The 20726-nt window shown below is 40.3% G+C and overlaps 1 long non-coding RNA gene across 1 annotated transcript; it reads left to right on the plus strand.

Moving 5' to 3' along the window:
* The first annotated feature begins 16439 nt into the window (after positions 1 to 16439).
* LOC118598816 lies at positions 16440 to 18109 on the plus strand. Its single transcript, XR_004947984.1, has 2 exons — positions 16440 to 17237; positions 17761 to 18109. It is a non-coding gene; the product is annotated as an uncharacterized LOC118598816 (long non-coding RNA).
* Positions 18110 to 20726: the final 2617 nt, after the last annotated feature.

The raw sequence follows: 20726 nt of genomic DNA on the forward strand, positions 1-20726 counted from the left end.
GTGCAGAGTCACATGTTCAGAATCTCACGCTGAATCCTGGAAACGTTCTGATTTGACTTCCTCCGTCATTCGGTCTCCGTCACCCCCCCGCTCCTCCCCGTCCATCTTCTTCTTATCGTGATCTTTATTTTCCAGAACTCCGGGCGCGTATCTCATCTGCTGCTCACAGAGCACTCATCCCACTCTCTGAATCCACACCAGATCCACGTTTCTTTTTTCTGCCTCATCTGCGTTCCCCTCAGCCTCAGATGATCAACTTATCTCCCTCTTTATCCTCTTCCTGCTGCTCTTCCTCATTTTGCTCCTCTGCCTCGGGCCCTCTCCGGCCCTCACATCCAGACAGGCTTTTACTCGTGAGAGGGCAGAACAACACCACAGTCGCCTCTTTGTGAGCTTGGAACATTAAAAACAAACAAGAAACCCTAAATCCACTTATAGCATCTGAAATAGTATTAAGTATTACGTCATATTATGGGATGTTTGAGTCTATATGCAAGGATCCCCGACCACAAAAGCCAGCACAGCGGTCATATACACGTTGATCCTGACGGGAAAGAGAGAAATGGTTGTTATGCTCTGATGAGAGTGTTGTTAGGATATTTTAGTAGCTCTTTCACCGTTTCATTCATAAAAAGACTTTATCATGAGAAGATGTGGAGCAGCTGAAGAGCTAAGAGTGTCAGAGTTACACAGGATCAGGCAAAATGTCCCCAACAGTGTGGATGCTGTGCAGAGTGGTGGACCAGTGGCAAGCAACATCGACCTGGAGGGTGGCTGGTTCAAGTCCTGGCAGAGTCCAGCATGGGTGGGACATGAGTCAGAAGACTTCAGTCCCCCATCTGTACTCCACTGTGATGACTAGAGCAAGGCCCAAACCCTAACTGCTTGATAGGGTTGTACATACATTTATCAAATATTTGTTTTGTGATTTCCTCTTTCTTTAATCTTCTTGCTTGTCGTTGTGTACAGCTCGGTATCAAGAAACTGGAGTGGAGTCCCAGCTGAAGGCTGTGACGAGCTGATATAATGCAGATACTTGAAGAAACCGGCGAACTGGATGATAGAGAATCTGACATTAGTGATAGTAAATTCCGGTCTGTAGCTGTCCATCTCCCCTACCCTTCAGAGCTACAGATCAAATTGTAACTAGGGAACGCCTCCAACAGCATAAAAAGGCAAGACACAGAGAACTTCAGAGCGGAGAAGAGACGTTATTAAGTTTGTCCGTTTCTCCTTCCAAGTATTTTGAACTAATCTCTCTCTTGTCTTTCTTGCAGTCGTGGAGAAATGTTTCAGATGGTTTAAGTCTAACTCCGCTCCAGTGTCCACAGGCTGAACTGTGGTTGGACTGAGCAGCTCCTGGGTTTGAATTTGATCCTGTGAATGTGACTGAGACACTTCTGAGTTGTCACTTTCCGGCTTTTTTGGGGTCCAGATGACTCCAACCACATATTGATGTGTGATTCCTTCCATGACAAATGTGGACAAAGGTGGACAGGATTTTATTTCTGCCATGGACATTAGAGAAACTCAAAAATCAATGATAAAAAAAAGTTCAGCGTACTGACTTGTGGAGTCTAGATGACTCCACTTTTAATGTAAACAAGCTAAGGAGAGCGGAAGGGGTATTAACCTGCTGTCTCCCTCATGAGCTCACAGGGTGGTCACTAACCCTGTCCCTGGTGAGCTACTGCCCAGCTTGTTGTAGTTAATCTTGCTTCAGTGGTTACTGCTCAAATGGTATATGTTTGTATAGCGCTTTCTACCCTCCTTCAAGGGCCCAAAGCGCTTCACAGTCACAGACCCATTCACACACTGGTGGTGGTTCCACTGCCGAACACTGGCGCCAACCTCCCACCACAGGCAAGTCGGGGTTCAGTGTCTTGCCCAAGGACACTTCGACACATGGGCGGGCAAGGCGGGAGTTGAACCCGCTCACAGGAGTCGACCGCCCTACCACTGCACCACGGCCGCCCCTCACCTGGATCGGGTTCAGTCAGTCAGTCAGAAACTGAGCTCACTCAAACCAGCTAACCAGCTGTTACTGAAGCAGGGTTTGCTGCGGCACATGCAGGGCAGTCGCTCACCAGGAACAGGAATGTAGACGCCTGAGCTACGGGTTCTGTTCCGCCTGCTGTTGTGGATGGCAGGGTACACCATGTAGAGGTTACCAGTCTGTCACAGGGCCCATAATCACTGCCAGGAGTGGATTCGCCACTCAAGAGGATTCTTCCAATGGTGCCAATGAAGACGTAGGCTGTGATGTGGATGAAGTCTTATGGTATGATCCAGCCAGACGGAGAGATGAGGAACACTTACTGTTTTTGTGTTGCTCTTTTCTGTCAGGGTCAAACTGTTTGTACTTCATGCAGTCATTTTGATTTGCCTATTTTATTTGCTTCATTGATTTCATTGTTGGTTCATAACTGTTACTGATTTTGGTAAGGAGTACTGTATTTCTAGAATTGAAATAAATATTTGAAATATTCAGTCTGCAGCTTCAGTGTTGGGCTGTGCTTTGTATGTTTATTTGTTAAAGTTAAAGTCTCACTATTTGTCACGCACCCAGGTGTGTGAAATTTGCTCTCTGGATTTGACCCATCCCCTGGGGGAGTGGTGAGCTGCAGACACTGCTGCGCTCGGGAACCATTTGGTGGTTTAACCCCCCAGTCCAGGCAACAGGTCCCATTTTTAGAGTCTTTGGTATGATTCAGCCGGGATTTGAACCCAAGACCTTCCAATCTCAGGATGGACACTCTACCACAAGGCCACTGAGCTGATATGTGTGGATTCTCCCTATATCTCAAACTAATCATGAAGAATGCTCATGGCCAAAAATCTAGCACGCTATTTCCTAAAATACGTTTTTTACACTTGTTTTTTCATTAATCACAGCAGTGTGAAACTGTCTGCAATAGTGTCTGTTCATTGAGGACTGTGTTGGTTAAATGAAAACTACTAGCATTTTTACGAATGCGAGTATATGTTTTGACAGAAGTGGGTCATTTTGTAAACCATCCAGGAATTCTGCAAATTGAGTGTGGTGTTTGGAAAATTGTGATTATATTTTGAGAAATGTAATCTGGTTTTCAAAATTGTGTGTAAGCAATTGAAAAAATCTGTAAAAAATGAATTTTTTTTAAAAAAAGTCTCCTGAAAGGTGGCAGAAATACTATGCATCCTCCCCTCGTTTGTTTTTTCTTGCAGATAATTTCTTTGTTGACATGTTTATTTAATTTACATTTCTCATGTATATGTTATCACTTGAGGCCCTGTGACAGACTGGCGACCTGTCCAGGGTGAATCCCGCCTTTGCCCGTCAGTAGCCGGGATAGGCTCCGGCACCCCCGCAACCCCGAAAGGGAGGAAGCGGACAAGAAGATGAATGAATGAATGAATAAATGTTATCACTCTGTAGATTTTTTTTCTGATTTTTCCATAAAAATGTAATTAATCATATTAATCACAAACAGAACATTTCCCAGGTTTAGCAATGACCGTCAATGGGATTGATGACCTACAGGGCGCTGATGGAAATGTGACCGCTGTTGGGTGATGGAAGAAGGCATGTTCATAATCAAAGAGAGAAAAGGGAAGACAGGACTGGAGGTCTTAGAGCAGGAACTTTGAAAGAAGGGACTCTGGCAGAGAAAACTATTGAGATGTCCAAAATATGGAAAGAAGAAAGATGGAAATCCTGAGTGTTCAGACGTTGAAATGAAGATAACTTGATTACCACAAAGAGGTCATCCGCTAAAACGTCTCCATGCTAATGTCTTTGCAGCTTAGCTCTATCATATTAGCACCGTTTTAAAAGCAAGCACACACTTTCAAAGGTGCATCAGATCAAGACTTGAAGATGTTATAGAGTCTCAAAATGAATGGATGAATAGATGGATAAACCTCCCACACACACCCTCAGTTTTAGACAAACTTAAATCAATATCCTAAAAATATTGTTAATACCAGAATAATTAAATTTTTTGTGTGTAAAGTCTACCTTTTCCAAAAAGCCTAATTATTTTTTTTCATGTTCTTGTGTTTTTTATTTATTTATTTATTTATTTTGAGAAACTTAACTATTTTGTACTTCTTGGTTTACCTCAAATTCATGACCCGAAGATCAGAGATCAGGCTAGAGTAGTAAGGGGTCAGGAGTGGGTCAAGGGCATGCAGCAGACAGCAACAGAGTTGGCTGAGAATCAGGATCAGGAACACATCAATATTGAGTGAGGCTCTGTGCATTGCTTAAGACTCATGTGGATGAGTGGCATCCAAGAACCGCGCGATGTGGTGGTTGGGAGATGTAGTGGGTTAGAAATGGCTCCTGCCGGTAACCAGAGGAGGAGACAGACTCCTGACACTCAGATCAGCTCACCATTGTCCTACAGCTGCCAAAAGTACTTCACTGTTGCAGCCATTGACATATATTATTTTACTGGACAAAACAAGCTGTTGATACCACTCATAGAAAAGGCCTTAACTCTGGCCATTGCAAAATGAGGCCAAAGCCCGTCATTGTGGCTTCTTGTTCATCTGCCGCCATTTTGTAACTCGTAGAGTGATTGGTCCGAGTCGGTCTGAGTCATGTTTTTAGAGGAACTACTGTCACCAACCATGAGTGAGCGTGTTCCGGGTTGTTTGAAGTCCAGACCCCATCCACTGAACGCGGGCTCAGGAGAATCTGTCAATCAAACGTTTGGAGGCGGGGCCAGAGGGCACCACATACTTTTACTGATATACCTGATTGGTCAGTTTATGACTTGAATAACTTATGATGGCGGAGGCCCCGGGGAAGACCCAGGACACGCTGGAGAGACTATGTTTCTCGGCTGGCCTGGGAATGCCTCGGAGTCCCCCCAGAGGAGCTGGAGGAAGTGGCCGGGGAGAGGGAAGTCTGGGCATCTTTGCTTAGACTGCTGCCACCGCGACCCGGTCCCGGATGAAGCGGAGGAAGATGGATGGATGGATAAAGAAAAAAAATAGAATTAGAAAGAACATGCTAAGAAGAATGTATTAGAGCAAGAATAGTTATTCTGACAAATAAAATGAGAAATAACTGACTATTTCTTAATAGAAGCCAATGGGATTTTGATCTTCTTGAAACCAGCGGGTTCTTCCTATTAGGAGCACAAGAGGGGAGATCCAGTAAATATACAGTCAATGGTTGCAGCACATGTCAATGCAACAACCTAGAACTTCATCGCAGCAAACAACCAAGTTATTAAAAATTATTTTAAGATAAATTGTGATCTATTATTGGTAAGATGTTAGTAATTTCATGTGTATCACAAACCACATATCTGTAGATGTTTTAGCCTTTTAGCCTTATTTGAAATATTTCTATAGTGCAATACCAAAGTAGGTAAAATGCTTCCAGGCCATAACTGCATAAAATGATTTTCATCTTCAGCTCTTTTTGTTCTTTCATCATCATATCTGAGTTTGAAAGATACATCCCAACCTGCTCTGCTGTCTGCCTTTCAATACATAAAAGGCAAACAACTCCTATGTACTTTAAGTTCCTCAAATCTGTTTTTTTGTGGATTTTCAGATGTGCATGCTAGCAGTTTGACCTAATTAAAATTGATATTTTTATTTTTCTTGGATTACTTGAGGATAAACAGCAGAAAGTGCAGATGGAGGAGTAAAGTGATCCTGGACAGTGCGGTCACTTTATCTTTCAGGTCATCAATATGTGGTATTTTATTCCTATCAAAGGCTATTTGTTTAGAACAAAACATTATGCTGTGTTGTTAAATGGATGCTGCTATCCCCACAGAACCACACCAAAGACACACACACACACACACCGGCTGGGTTTCAGCCTCATCTTCTAATGTCCAGCAGCCCAAAGCTGCTTCCAAAACCAACCTCATAACTTATCTCAGTGCCTTCAGCCACGTTAATGGGAGAGGGGTGCACACACAGCAGTGTTTCCACTAATGCTTCCCCTCAACGTGCTAATGCTCCTTCACCACAAACGGCCACGAGTCAGCAGCCCTCAGGAGCCCCCCCTCAGAGGAACAGACAAACCCACAATCACCCATTAAGCGGCATTAGAGCCTCTTTCTGTTGGGCTATTCTGACTTTATGGAACCAAAGTAGCATTCCAAAGTTATCCTGTAAGACTTGGAGTCTTACCACACATTACAGATGTTGAACCACCTCTAATGTGCCAACGAGGACCAGAGAGTGATCTCACATTACAGCCGCTGGAGATCCACCGTACTGGCTCCTGCTGGGTTTCGGAAATGGCTTAAGGCTCTTGAACGTGTTGCAGGGTCTTCTCTCGAAGAAAACTCCAAAAGCTTTTAACAAACTTGTCTGAGGCACCGTAAGCTTGAAGTCATTGATGTCCCTTTTCAACAAGCTTAATTGTTGTTGACTCTGAAATCCCTCCTTAACCAAACTAACTCGCCCCAGTGAAACCAGAAACATGTGAAATCTAAACTGCATTCATTGGATTACAAATGTACAAAAAAGTACTCCAATATCACAGCCAGACTGAGGAGGGTCTTAGTGACCCCTTCTGAACTGACATGATTTGGGGTGTCCTGCAGAGTAACGGTTTACCTCATCACTTTTAAACAGGCAGCCTTTCTGTAAATCTTTTCAAATCTACCAAATCCTTGTGCCAGATTTCACTTTTTCAGGGCATCTTCCTCATTGCTCCGCCCCCATCCTACTTCAGCTCAGTATATCTAAGCTCACCACTTCACCACTAACCAGCCAATCACACGCAGTCAAAACGGAATGAGCCGATGGTGATGGTTCACTTCAGTGATCGGCCGAATCATCACTGTTGGGCGGAACACTCAGAGACTCCTTTCAGTTCTTTGCTACCTCTTGCAGATTTTATTAAACTTCTGAGAGTTTTGAGCTTTAAATGTTTTCAATATGAGACACATTAAAGGCTCGAACAAAAAGCAAAAACCTTGTTACTACTGAGTGGTATGGTCCTGTATTTTGAGCGTTTCCATTGGACAATGGACCCAATTAACAGTTGTGCTCCACACCTCCATCAGGGCCCCCATCAGCTGTGGGTCCCTAGAACAGTGTTTTTCAACCAGTGTGCCGTGAGAAATGATTCATTTTCACTGATCTAAAAACATTTTCTATCAACAGGAAATCAGCTCTGTTTTCATCCAAACAGGCCCTGATAAGACACAGATAGGAATATAAAAGACAATGAAATATTATTTTTCTTTGTGTTTATGGAGCAAATACCGTTTTAGGGCTGTTTTTCACGAGGAATTAACATTATAATACACTAGAGCTCCTGCTGAATACACTTGAGACCCGATCTGTTCAGCATCATGGACCAGGACCTCCAGCGCACCTTTACACCTCAAAAACCATCAATATGGACAATGAAAGACCAGTTTCATCTGTTTAAAGATGTTGCACTTTTTATGTTGGATTCATATTAAAATGTAATAAACCAGATTATTCTGCATTTTTTGTTTAGGTTATCTTTCTGTAAACCCAAACAACCCCAAAGTATCAGGATTCAGATACATGATGGATCATTTAAAAAAATTGATAGCTGCCCACAAAAAAGATGGCAACAAAGAAAAGACAAAAAGACACTAAAATACCCGGACAAAACCTTGAAACTTATGAGATCTTGCACGGAGAAAGTCCCAGAGGATGGGGTGGGGGCTCTTCTGTGCTGATAAGTGATGGTCCTGCAGGAGTCCTCTTACTCACATGGAGTCATATAATCCTGAGGTTACTGACCCTGAGATTACACCAGTCTGCTGCCGTCACAAACCTTCTCGTGGGCGTATCTTCTTGCTTTTCCACCACATGTTCTGTTCAAAACGACTGACCAGGTCACGCATGGGTGTGTGTGTATTGGGGGGGGGCTGCATCTACAGTTAAGGTCTTTGAACTTCACCATTGATTAGGTGGAGATCAGCTTTACAGTGATCCCTCATCTATCTACGACACACACTGAGTTACTGTGTGTGTTCACTGTACATGGAAGTTGTGTGATGGTTGTGGGTTTAAGGGAAGGAACCTCAGAGTCTGGGTGTGGATTGTGAGTGAGGACACAGATGGCTGAGTTTTTGGTTACAGAAGCAGCAGGACTGATGTTTGAGGAGCTCATGCGACTGATCTGCTGCACAGATGACAGAGTGAGTGAGGTTTGGTGCTTTTGTTGGTCGTGTTCTGGTTCCCTTCAGTCACAGTCTCACCTGGTTGCAGCTGTAAACCACCATCAACACCAACACCTGTCTGCTGATGGTTATTACCCTACAGTTCATCTTTGTCAGGTTATCTGCTTGTTCCCCTTTTTGTTTCTCGCTTTGTTAAAAAGTTGATCACATTTTAAGTTCACTTACTGAAGGCCCAGTCGTCTCAGGTCACAGGACTTCCACACCATCATGAATATTTGCATCTGCTCATTTAGTTTGCCAATAAAACCAGTTAGTTCATCAACAATAATGAATTGTTAACTCTGGCTCTGCGTCTAAATTTATGCAAAAAAAAATAGCTTTTATAAAGTATTTAACACCAGTCAGAGTGAGATTTTCTCAGGAGGAGACCAGTAATAATTTTTGCCACCACGAATCTGACCCAAGTTTGCAGAGACCCCTTATTTATTAGAATTTTGGTTACAGAAAAGACTCCATTCTAAAAGGTTAGTTTCAAGAGTCAACCATGACATCTTTTTGCAGACATGGGAACTTTCCGACAGGGACGGCCTTATCCCTGTCACATTGCAGGTTAACATGAAGGAAAAATAAAAACCTAAAAAGGCTGTTAGATTTATAAAATATATACATTCAACACTAAGTAACTTCGTCATTTCATTGGTACTCTTTTTTTCTGCACTATTTTCTATATTTCCTGGTTCGGATTCCTGTTGTTTCCATATTCTGGAGTTTCCATATTCTCTTGCATTCTCCTGCGTACATTGGTTTTCTGAGTCCAAAAATGTACGTCATGTGACTCATAATGACTCCAAATGGGTCTTTAAGACCCGGTCCCACTGGCTTTCACAGCCATATCACTGCTGGAGCATGGAAGAAATGTCATACCTGTGTACAGACGCTGTTAGCAGTGGACTGGCACTGTCTGTATCACTGCTGTTCCACTAACGTGCATAGAGTTAGCGCGTCTGAGCTCGTGTGGCAGATTTTCCATATTTTTTACCCGTGATATGGCCGTGAAAGGCAGTGGGACCGGGGCTTTAAGTGAGAATGTTAGCCTGATCTGCCGGTGCAGTTAACACAATTTTACTCCAGTACCTTCAAATTTAAGATCTAATTTAACGAAAACATACAGTAGTTCTATGGAGAGATTATTGTGACACTTTATTACAAACAAAGTTGCAGTTTTAAAATAAAAATTTTCTGAATTTCAAATAAAAATGAAAATTCAAAATGAAAAGAATAAAACTTCATCATTTGCAAATGAAAACAAAACATGGTTTTATGTTTAAAAAATGTAAAATAATAATATTTTTTAAATAATAATCATATAAAAACACTAGGAATTTAGAAAATGTTGATCTCAAAACTGTGACTCTATCTTGCAATATGGTGGCAGAATAATCACTCCATACAGTGCAAAGACGGCATGTTTTATTTTTCACGTATTTATGGCCATTTTAGATCCTCCATGACATCACAGACTGATTAGAGTCCCAGAAGGAGAGGTGTCTCACTTTTTGACTCTATGATCCAAACAACCTTTCTCCTGTTTGTACTTCAGGACTGTGTCGGCTGATTCCGTTCCTCCTTACAGTCACACAAGGATTTGTTTTGGCTGCACCTGTCATGTCCAAAGTTCTTCTCAAAGTTCTTCACTTGGATGCAAAAGCTTTAGCATCAAGAAGCACAATGAAATTCAGTTTATTAAATCAAAGCATGACAGTGCAGTATTTAAAACAAAAGCTCCAGCAGGTACGTCTGGTCATAATCAGTCAGAACGATGGCGTCTTTTCCCGACTGATGCTGATGAGTGTGGGTCGGGGGGCTCCTGCATGAGTCAGGGCTGGGGGTGCAGTCTGACCTTTGCCTGCCTTCTACTAAATGCATGAGTGCATCAAAGCAGCCTGGAGTTACAGATGGTTGAGCTCAAGATTAGCTTTTTTAAATTCATTAGTGTTTTTATTCTTAGGAAATACAACATTTGATTAAATTAGCTCTAAAGAATGGCAGCTCGGCTGGGATCAAAAGTCAGATCTTTTGGCTAAAATGTCAAAGATCATTTCTGAGGAAGGGCAGAAAGAAAAACCATATTTAACTAGAAGAATCTGCATCACTCACAGGAATAAAAGTGTGAATGCTTTTGCTAAAAATACTGAAGTTTTTGTGCAAAGAAAAACTGAAAAGACTAAAAAAAAGTGAAAACTTCAAAGATACTTGATAAACTGTCTGAAAAATGTAATGATGCTAAAAAAAATTTAAAACAGGCATTATTATGGAGCTATTTGGGGGCCATAAATATTTGAAACGCAAATAAAACATTTTGAACAAAATATTGGTGATTGGCCAAAAAAAATGTAAAATGTCCAAAAGTTTTTGCTATTCTAAAATACGGGCTTGAACAGCGTTTGGGTCGCGGTTTGTACACAATAAAACTCTGCGTTTTACATCTGTGTTGGAACAACTTCAGACTATGATAGTACAGACTAAACAGACATTTTCTGACTGTAATGATCACAGTTCTCAGAGTCAGTGAACGCATCGGGAGTGAAGTTACCACACTAATCGATTTTGATTGGTCCTTCATTTTAGCCCCGCCTCAATGCGCCACAACAAGGCCGAAAGTTTTGAAACCGAAATTTTGAGATTTGAAAACGGAAAAAAAAGATTTGAAGCAGAAAAAAATGTTTTGAAATTGAAATTCTGAGTTTTGCAACAAACAAAACATCATTTAAAGCTGAAAATAGTTACGTTTATTTCAGAATAGCAAAAAGTTTTGGACAGTTTCTTCTTTTTTTGCCAAAATATTTTTTTCCAAATAATTTATTTGGGTATCAAATATTTATGGCCCCTTAATAACTCCATACATTATTTATTGAAAGGCAACATTCAAATATGAGCTTCACGTGGAATCAATGAGGGAGTGAGGATTAATCAGTTAACTTGCACACTGATCCACACCTAACCGACTGAAGTTCAATCAATAACTTGGGATCAGATATGAAGCCATGCAGTGACTTAGACTAGAATTCTGGCAGTAAATAAATACAAATAAAAATGAACTTATTTTTACGGAAGCCGAAAATGGCCTGCTCTACTCTTTTTTTTTTTTTTTTTGGATTGTTTTCTCGTGATAACGAGAAAAGTCGTTATCACGAGAAAACAAACTTTTTTTTCTCATTATAACAAGACGGTGGATTTTGTTATGACAAGAAAAAAATGAAAAATAAGTGGGGGCAGGCTGTTTTCGGCTTCCGTGTATTTTGTATGAATAAAGCATAAACATAATGAGATAATAGCCTTTTTTTAAAATGTGAAACAGTTTATAACTAGTTCACATGATTCCCTTTCCAAATAAAAGACACTTTGTGTCACATACAGTAGAATCAGCTCAATACTGCCAATGTCGTACCAGGTAGGGTAATGTCAGCAGTGATTTAAAAAAAAAAAAGTTTATTTTTACCATTTATGGTAAATCTTTGCCAAAAATACGTTAATCTAACTCAAAAAATAAATCCGAACCAATTGTGACTCTGAAATCAAACTCCAAAATATCAGACACCACTGGCACTGAAGGAGAGGTTTAGCTGCACTTTGCTGCCCCCTTCTGTCTGTGCTTCTCCATCCGCTTCTTCTCTGCCAGGATGAAGACGGACCTTTGCCTCAAAACACAAGCTAAGGGAGGTGAAGTCATGTGGAGGATCAATAATAAACTCCATGGACATAAGATGGAACAAATCTATTCACATAACGCTTTAAAGAAATGTGACAATATGAAACTTTTGCAGAGAGTTATTGTTGTAATAGTTAAGCATTCAAAGTGAGGAGTTGGTGGGCTGTGTGAGGATCAGGCTGAGCACAAACGAGGGGCTGAATAACAAGATCTAACCTGGATCTAATGCTCTTCAGTTTTAACTCATGTAAACAAGAGCTTGTAGTGATAACACAACACATGCACACACACACAGACAGTCAGGAGATTTGAAAAACTTCTAATAAGTGTTTTTGGTGTTTTTAACCAACATATTCTTGTAGTATTTTTCTCATGATGGATAAAATAATTTAAGAATAAAAGTGTCTCTGATTATTTATTTATTTAAATCATGATGAATCGGGAGCAGATGAAAACTCTGCTCCGCCCAAATTCTGATCCATCCACTTGCAGACAATTAGATCCATTAACGGAGGGGACAAAATCCAAAACATACCTTCAGTCGCGGGCCGAACAAGATAAACATTTATTGAACACTCTAAAACTACATTTTAAAAACTTTAAAACTGTAACTTTTTAAGACAATTATGAACTAGATATACAGCATTACCTGCAATAATGCTAGTGTGAATGCTGTAAGCTGAATTTAGCCGCTGAAGTCACTGAAGTTGATAGCTGAAAACGCTGAAGTTGATAGCTGAAATCACTGAAGTTGATAGCTAAAAATGCTGAAGTTGATAGCTGAAATCACTGAAGTTGATAGCTGAAGTCACTGAAGTTGACAGCTGAAATTACTAAAGTCGATAGCTGAAAACGCTGAAGTTGATAGCCAGCTAAAATATTAGTTAAATACCAAATAAGCCAAAAAAAAGAAAAAAGAAGACAAACTAGGTTAGCCAAAACAGGAAGCATGTAGCTGACCAAATAACTGAACTTTTAGTATAAAAACCTGAAAATTGCCTAAATTAGCTAAAACAGCTAGCCTGTAAATAGTCTAACTCCAAAACAGTCTAAAAAACAAAAAAAATTGCTTAGTTTTCAATTAATGATGACTGTGTGTGAGTGTGTGTTTGTGCAGGCATGTGTAGTCTGTATGTATGCAGGCAGGATACAACTCACACAGACTCACAAAACTGGACAATAGAAGATTGTAAAATGTTGTCTGGTCTGATGAGTCTCTATTTCTGCTGCCACATTCAGATGGTAGGGTCAGAATTTGGCATCAACAACAGCATGGATCCATCCTGTCTTGCATCAACAGGATGGAGAGGAGGATATTTTCTTGACATACTTTGATGATGGTTCCAACCCCACAGCTTACTGTGATTGTTGCTGACCACGTCCATCCCTTTATGACCACAGTGTACTTTGATGGCTACTTCCAGGAGGATAAGGCTTCATGTCATGAAGCTGGAATCGCCTCAGACTGGTTTCTAGAACATGAAATGAGTTCACTGGACTCTAGTGACCTCCACAGTCACCCAATAGATCACCTTTGGGATGTGGAGGAACAGGAGATCAGCATTGTGGAAGTGTAGTCGAAAAATCTGCAGCAACTGCGAGATGCTATCATGTCAAGTTTTTTTACATTAGACCGGCTGCTTTTAAAAATATGACTAAATTTATTGAAGATTTCACATCCTTTTTTTCCCAACATCACTGCCAGAGTCCAGTTATAGATGCGTTATAAATCACCAGTTGGAGCATAAATGTGGAAACCGCTGCATGCACAGCTTCTGTTTCACAGATGCCTCTGTCGTTTTGCTTTAAACATTTCTAACCTTTAGTTTATGGAGAGAAGGTCCACTTGGAACAAAATGGTGCGCTCTGTTTGAACTCAAAGAGTGGAATTCAGTCTATGAATACTCCTGATACTCCAGCTCCCAGCAGAAAAAAATCAAAGTTTACAACCTGCAGTTCATTAGAGTTCTGATGATGAGTGGTCGCCATGGTGAAAGAGGAGGAGAAAACAGTTTGAGCTGAAGGAAGGAGATGGAATCTGGCACTGATGTAGTAACTGATCATTAGAACCAGCAGCTGTCAGACTGCAGGTAAATGCTGGCAGAAACTGGTCTTCAGAGAGAGTGAGGACGAGGTGCAGATGTGTCAGGAGTTCCCACCAGAGATCCTACAGGCCTGTGGAGGAAAATCAGCAGGAAAAGACCAGAGTGAGAGACAGAGATAACCAGAGGAGGGCGACAGAGAGACAGGACAAACCATGATACTGGGTTGATCTGAGTCCAGGACAGTCACCCCTGCTACCACCAGCAAGAATCTGTCATCATTTACCACTAAAGATTTTACTGTGTAAAACTATTAATATTCTTTCTTCACCACTTTACCATTTTTTTAAGTATTGTTAGTGCACATATAAGGAATTTGACTCCCGTAACTTATTTTCTCATGAACAAAAACAACACAAACATTAAATAAGTGCAGCAACAGAAAACAGGAAAATAATAGTAGTTCTGGAATGTGTACTGTGAGTGTACAGCATACCATACAAACATGAGCTTGCTGCTCTAGTTACTTTTATTATGAGTAGTTTCTTACTCTGTGAGTAGGGGTGTAACAATTAATTGACTTCATTGATGAGCCGATTCTATTTCTAATGTTCCCTCTAGTTTTGTGTGTGTGAGCAAACACAGAAACTCACTGAGCAACACTGAAGGTTCACGTCTGTATTTCAGCTGACTGAAATCTCAGGTCTGAACAAGTCATGTGGCTTATTTAAGGAATCAAACTACACCACTAATTTTCATGAAATTGGGTTTAATGTAATTGATATGCAACAATGACAATGAAAAGTAAAAAAAAATCAAGAAGTGGGTCCTCCTCCTGCTGTGTTCTGGGAATAAATTCAGCTTTATTTGTAAAGCACTTTTAATGCTACAAAGCATCTTAAAATGCTTTAAAAAATTTATACATTTTAGTAAATACTATTTAAAATAGCAATCATAATAAGAAATAAGTAAGTACAAGATAAACACACACATCCCACATGTACAATTTATTGAATTAAATTAAAATAAAATGTATGGACATATTAAAACAGCGTACACGATGTACAAAAAAGATAAGTTTCAAGCTTTTTTCTTAAAAACCTCCACAGTGGATGAAGCCCTCACATCCTCAGACAGGCCATCCACAGGTCAGGTCCATGGTGCTGAAATGTGGCCTCGCTGGGTTTTTTAGTTCTGACTTTTGGGACCACCAGCAGACCTCCACCTGAGGACCAGACCTCATAAACTGAAAGTAAATTTATTATAAATGAAGGTCCAATTCCATTTATGCTTTAATAAACTCATAATAGAACTTTAATTGATCTTAAACTGACTGGGAGCAAATATTTCAAAATTGGAGAAATGTGCTCCATCTGTCTGGAGCTGGGTAAAAGGCGTGCAGCTGAGTTTCAGCTGATCGATAATATTTTTCTTAGTGCCAGAAAAAAGAGCATTACAGTAATCTATTCTAGATGTATATAACGCGTGTATTAATACTTCAGCACTGCTCTGGAGAGAAGCCTGTGGTCTGAGTGATGTGTAACATGCACATTTTAGACATTTTTACCACTTTCAATCATGCACTATTTTTAGTTAGTACTTTTACTACTCGTAAATGATGTCTTAAATGGTATTTTTATTAATTATCATCCATAAATGTAAATTATTCCAATAAATGCTGTCGTCTTCACTTTTTCTCCAGTACAACTCACTGTGTGAACAGGGCAGCGCAGCAGAGACAACAGAGCAGGACAAGATCTGGACGGTAATATGGGAAAGAATTTACTTTATTTTCAAAAAATGTCCAGATTAACAAGATTGGCCCCTAAATAGAGGTCACAGTAACAAAAATAAGAGAAGCTTCAATTGATCAGAGGACAACTTCACCAAGTGAGCAAACAACAACGCTACCCTGTGAACACAAGGGGAACATTTATAGGGGTGTAATGATTCATTTTAACAATATGATTCATATCATATTTTGTGGTTACAGATATAATTCATGGTCTATATCAGCTCATTTTGAATGATCTGATCCAGGACATCCTGTCACCAGTGTGACTCACATAAATACCTGCTACTGAACAGTTCAAGAGAAGTTTTCCAGATTCCTTGTTTTTCTTCAAGATAATCAATTGTAAATCAAATATGTGTACAAACAAACAAGTAAACAAGAATTCATGGAAAATTTATAGTTTGATAAAGTTGTTGTTTTTCCACATCCGAATAATCATCATTAGAACATTCTACCACACTGTATGATCACATGACTTTAATCTATTTAAATATTTCCACACATTGGACTGAAATGATGGTTGATCAGTTTCTGCTGCATCACATGTGTGTCGTCCACCGTGATGCACTCAGTCGTTTTTACATTATAGTAAAATAAATCTACCACTTCTCAATTCAAATGGTATTTTCCAATTTTGGTTATCAATTTTCTGGTTGGCTCGTAGGAAAAGAAATCGATTAATCGATCAAGTGATCAATTGCTACACTCCTAATCGTGTCTGATCTGACCACTAGATCCACAAAGGGAATCTAATAAAGACCAGCTTCAAAATACTGCAAACACATAACTTTATTTGTCAAAGAAACATTAAAAAATAAAGAAATGAATGAAAATTAACAAAAATGTGAAATATTCAACACAAGCAGACTTTCTTTTCCCTCTGACGGTACAGTGGTACAGTGATTGGCCGCCTGCTGAATGAAAGGCCTCGAGCTTCTTGAGTCAGTTTGATGGTTCCAGCAGCAGAGGGCAGCAGCAGCAGCCGGTCCCTTCAGCACCGATAACTCAAGAACAACACATGCAGGTAAATGAAAGTGAATTACAATAATGCTTTAAATATGTGTTTGTAACTTTTATGTCTGAAACCAAACAAATGTGTGTTCTGTATGTTTGAAAATTAACTTTTGATCAATTTGAAGAATATATTTAGTGTACGATGCAGGCAGCACTGTGAGCGCAGACGCCTGAGCAGCTCATTGGGTCACCATAGACCCTGGCTTTACCTGACCGCAGTGGCAGGAAGGCCGTGTGGATCCCTGCAGTCACACCTTCAGGAATGTTAAAGCACTTTGTTTATGTGGAGTTCTCACACACAGACTTCTGTCTCCACTGATGCCTGATTTCAATCAATAAAAGTTGTTGACCTTTAAAGTTGGACTCCTCCCCTTCCTCCAGTGTTGCTTTGCACACACCCTGACCTGCACACCTGAATACAGGTGTGAAGTTCTGAAAATAGCTCACTTCCTGTTCCTGAAAACCACAACCTCGCTGTCACTCCGTCGCCATGGTGACGCCCACGAAAGAGCCAGTCCGGGACAGAGGGGGCAAAAACGCTCTAAGCTGAGGTGTGTGCTCGGTATTCGTGAAATGTCTGATGTTTGACTTGAATCAGTCTCAACAATCACAGACATAGAACAACATAGTTTAGATACAGAGAATTTTCATTTCTCATAAAATGAAATCTATTTTAAACATTATTTATAAAATAAAAAAGGTAGCTTTTCTCTCTAAAGTATTTCCTGTCCTTCAGACTACATAGTTTATTGAAGAAAAGATTAACGAAAATATGTAATACATAAACATTTTAAAACATATCTTTAAATAAAAATAATGCTCAAAGATCCTGGTTCAATCTCCCAAGCAACACATGTACAAAATGACATGGATTTCCCTCCATTATTATGGGATGTAGGGTTTAAGAGATGGGCATATATATATATATATATATATATATATATATAAATAATGTAAGAAAACTGACATTTTACTACATTTTCACCAACTGAAAGTGAAAAAATCTTAGCTTTCATTCACGTCTATTTCCGTCGACTTTCTGTTGCTCTAAATCTGTTTGTGGTTTTCCTGCAGTCTTCTTCAGACAATCATCACAGCAGAGCTTCACGTCCTCATGGGTTCAGTGATCTAAACTCTTTCTGCGGGCTGCTGTCGGGCACTGGAGGGGGATGAAGACCTTGGTGACAGAGAGTAGACGGCTCTGTTCACATTCCTGACCTGATGTTTTGACTGTGAGGGATGGCGGCTGATGTTCTCAGGCCTTAAGCGCTTCGTTTCTGTTGTGTTTTCACTTGTTCTCTCTTTTCTTCAAGTCTGTCTGAAGCAAAACTCCAGTTTTAAACTTTGGTCTCATTTAAAACGAGCCCCATGCGTGAGTTTGGAAGGCTTGTAAACAGAAGAAATTAAAAAAATAAATAAAAAAGAGTGAATGGATTATATTTGCTCTAAAACTGATTTAAAAAAAGAAATCTCTCCCAAAAGGATTTGAGTGTCAGGATTTGATGACAGCTGCAGAACAAGATCTACATTTCCGAAGACCGGCTCTTCTTTTAAGCCTTCTGTCAACCTTGTTGTTGAGTCTGGAGGATCCTGCTGGTTTATGGAGCATCTCAGCAGGAGTTTGTACCATAACTCCAGAGGGTTCAGTCAGCTGTTCAGACCAGCAAACACACACCAGCTCAGTCTGTTCAAGAGCACTGAGAGTTAAACGAAACTGTCTCCACACATCACACTCTGCTGCCTTGGAAACGCTCCTCAACAGGAAGTGAACTGAAACTGAGTTATCTTGATCCAGGAGGAATCCTTTCAGATGACAGATCCTGATGAGCCTCAGATTCTCGCGGCGATGCCGGTAGAATGTGTGACGAATGCTGGCGACATGGTTTCACGGTGAGACAAGCAGCACAACAAAACCAAGAAACAAAGCTGGAACCAGTTCCCCCACTTCAACACACCCACATGCGTGAGCCGCCCAGAGACATGACACGCATAACACACATTCAGGAGCTGCTCCGGAGGACCACACCTTCAGGACCTGAGGTCCCTCTCACCTTCTGCACTCCTCAGCATGTCTGCTCAAAGAACATGGGAATCTGGTTTCAGTGAAGACTCTGAGATTAAAGACAAAGACGGAAAAATACAACAGGAGCAACAACACTGGAAACGCAGTCGAACTAGGAGGCTGTCTGTCTAATTTACAGTTCTTTAATAAAAGACTAAATGACTCAACAAGTATTAGATCACTGATAGATTGTCCTGTTTATAGAAAAAAAACAGCTTCAATTCAATTAATTCTTACCTAGAAAAAACATTTTAATTCAGCTGAATAAATGTTTCTGCTATAAAGATCTCTTATCTCATAAAAACAAACAAAGAAAAAAAACAGTCCCTTAAAAATGGATCAGGGTGCTCCACCTCCTAAATTTCTGCCTCAAGTTCCTGCATTTCAGGAAACCAGGTGTGTGGGGTAACCTGTCAGCTCCTATTGGGCTATTATCAAGTAGGACTGGGTGATACTGAGCATTCGGGTATCGATTCCATACCGGTCAATACTGATACAAATGTTGATAAGTTTCTTAAATACGGTGGATCTGACATAAATCTCAAAATTGTTTTTAATCGCTGTGAATGGTGTTTGTAATTTTCCCTTTATTAATCATTTGTCCCCCTTTCTTAATCACTTGATAAACACACTAAATTAAGAAAGTGTTTTCAATTCAATGGGAAATAGTTAATTATACAAAAAATATATTGAAATTAAATTAAAGGTAAAGTGAAAGCAAAACAGTCAAAAAACCAAAAGAAACAAGTAACTATGGCAAAAACTAAAGTTTTAACAATAAAAAACACTTGGTAGAAATATAAAAAACTTGTAATTTCTTGGCCTTTAAATAGAACAATAAAAACAGGTGAAACTTGTCAAAAAAAATTCATAGGACTGGCGAGAGTGGCGACTCCGGCTTCCTCCCACCGTCCAAAAACATGCTTCATAGGTTAATTGGTGACCCTAAATTGTCCCTAGGTGTGAATGTGAGAGTGAATGTGTGTGATTGAGGCCCTGCGACAGACTGGCGACCTGTCCAGGGTGTACCCCGCCTTCGCCCTTCAGTAGCTGGGATAGGCTCCGGCACCCCGCGACCCCGAAAGGGAAGAAGCGGTCAAGAAAATGGATGGATGGCGAGAGTGGCGATGCAGCGACTCAGCTGGGTCCGTTTTGCAGATACAAAAGTTTCAAATAAGAGTGGAAATATCTGTGGTTCTGTATCGATCCAATATCAACTTGAGATCCACCCTGCACATTATCAAGTCTTAAAAGTCCCCTGGTGGCTAACTGGTGAAGTGCATTGGCTCCACTTTTCAATTTCAACCCTGCTTTAGCTCCGCCCTCTTCACTCCTGACCCCCCTCAGGCTCTGCCTCCGTCCCCCACATTCTGCATTTGAAGTCTGCTTCAAAGCTCCACCTTCATGACCTCGTGCATCAATGAGCTCTCTGTGAGTCCGGGCCAGAGACAGGGATGTGTGCGGCTCCTCTCCGGTCCAGGAGCTTCAGGCTTCAGCAGAAGCAGTTGTCACTCTGATGTCGGTCCTCAACACAAAATCAATGCTTTACAGCAAAAAAGGGTCAGAATGCTGGTCAGCTAGAAGAAGTTGCTCCTTTCAACATCTGAACAGGGGTCTGCAGCTCAGGTCCATTTCTGACAGACTACAATCCAGAAGGAGCCAAAGTCTGACCTCATCCTATAGAAAAAAAAGATCATAATTTATTTTTACGTCATTGCTATTTTGATCATTTATTTGCTAAAAGTAATTTTTTTTAAAAGAAAATATGAGATAACTTTTGACTGATGTTTGCATGACATCCATTCAAAATAAAAGACAAAATTAAAAGACATCCTGTACCATATTTGATCATCTCACTGCAGCAAATGTAGTAAAAAATACACATTCATCTTAAAAATGTTGGTGCATCTCAGACAGAAATTCATTAATCAGATCTAAGTGATCCAGAGGACCAATTATAATCCTTGAATTTTTCAAC

This window comes from Oryzias melastigma, linkage group LG6, assembly GCF_002922805.2.
Source record: "Oryzias melastigma strain HK-1 linkage group LG6, ASM292280v2, whole genome shotgun sequence".
In the NCBI taxonomy this organism is placed as follows: Eukaryota; Metazoa; Chordata; class Actinopteri; order Beloniformes; family Adrianichthyidae; genus Oryzias; species Oryzias melastigma.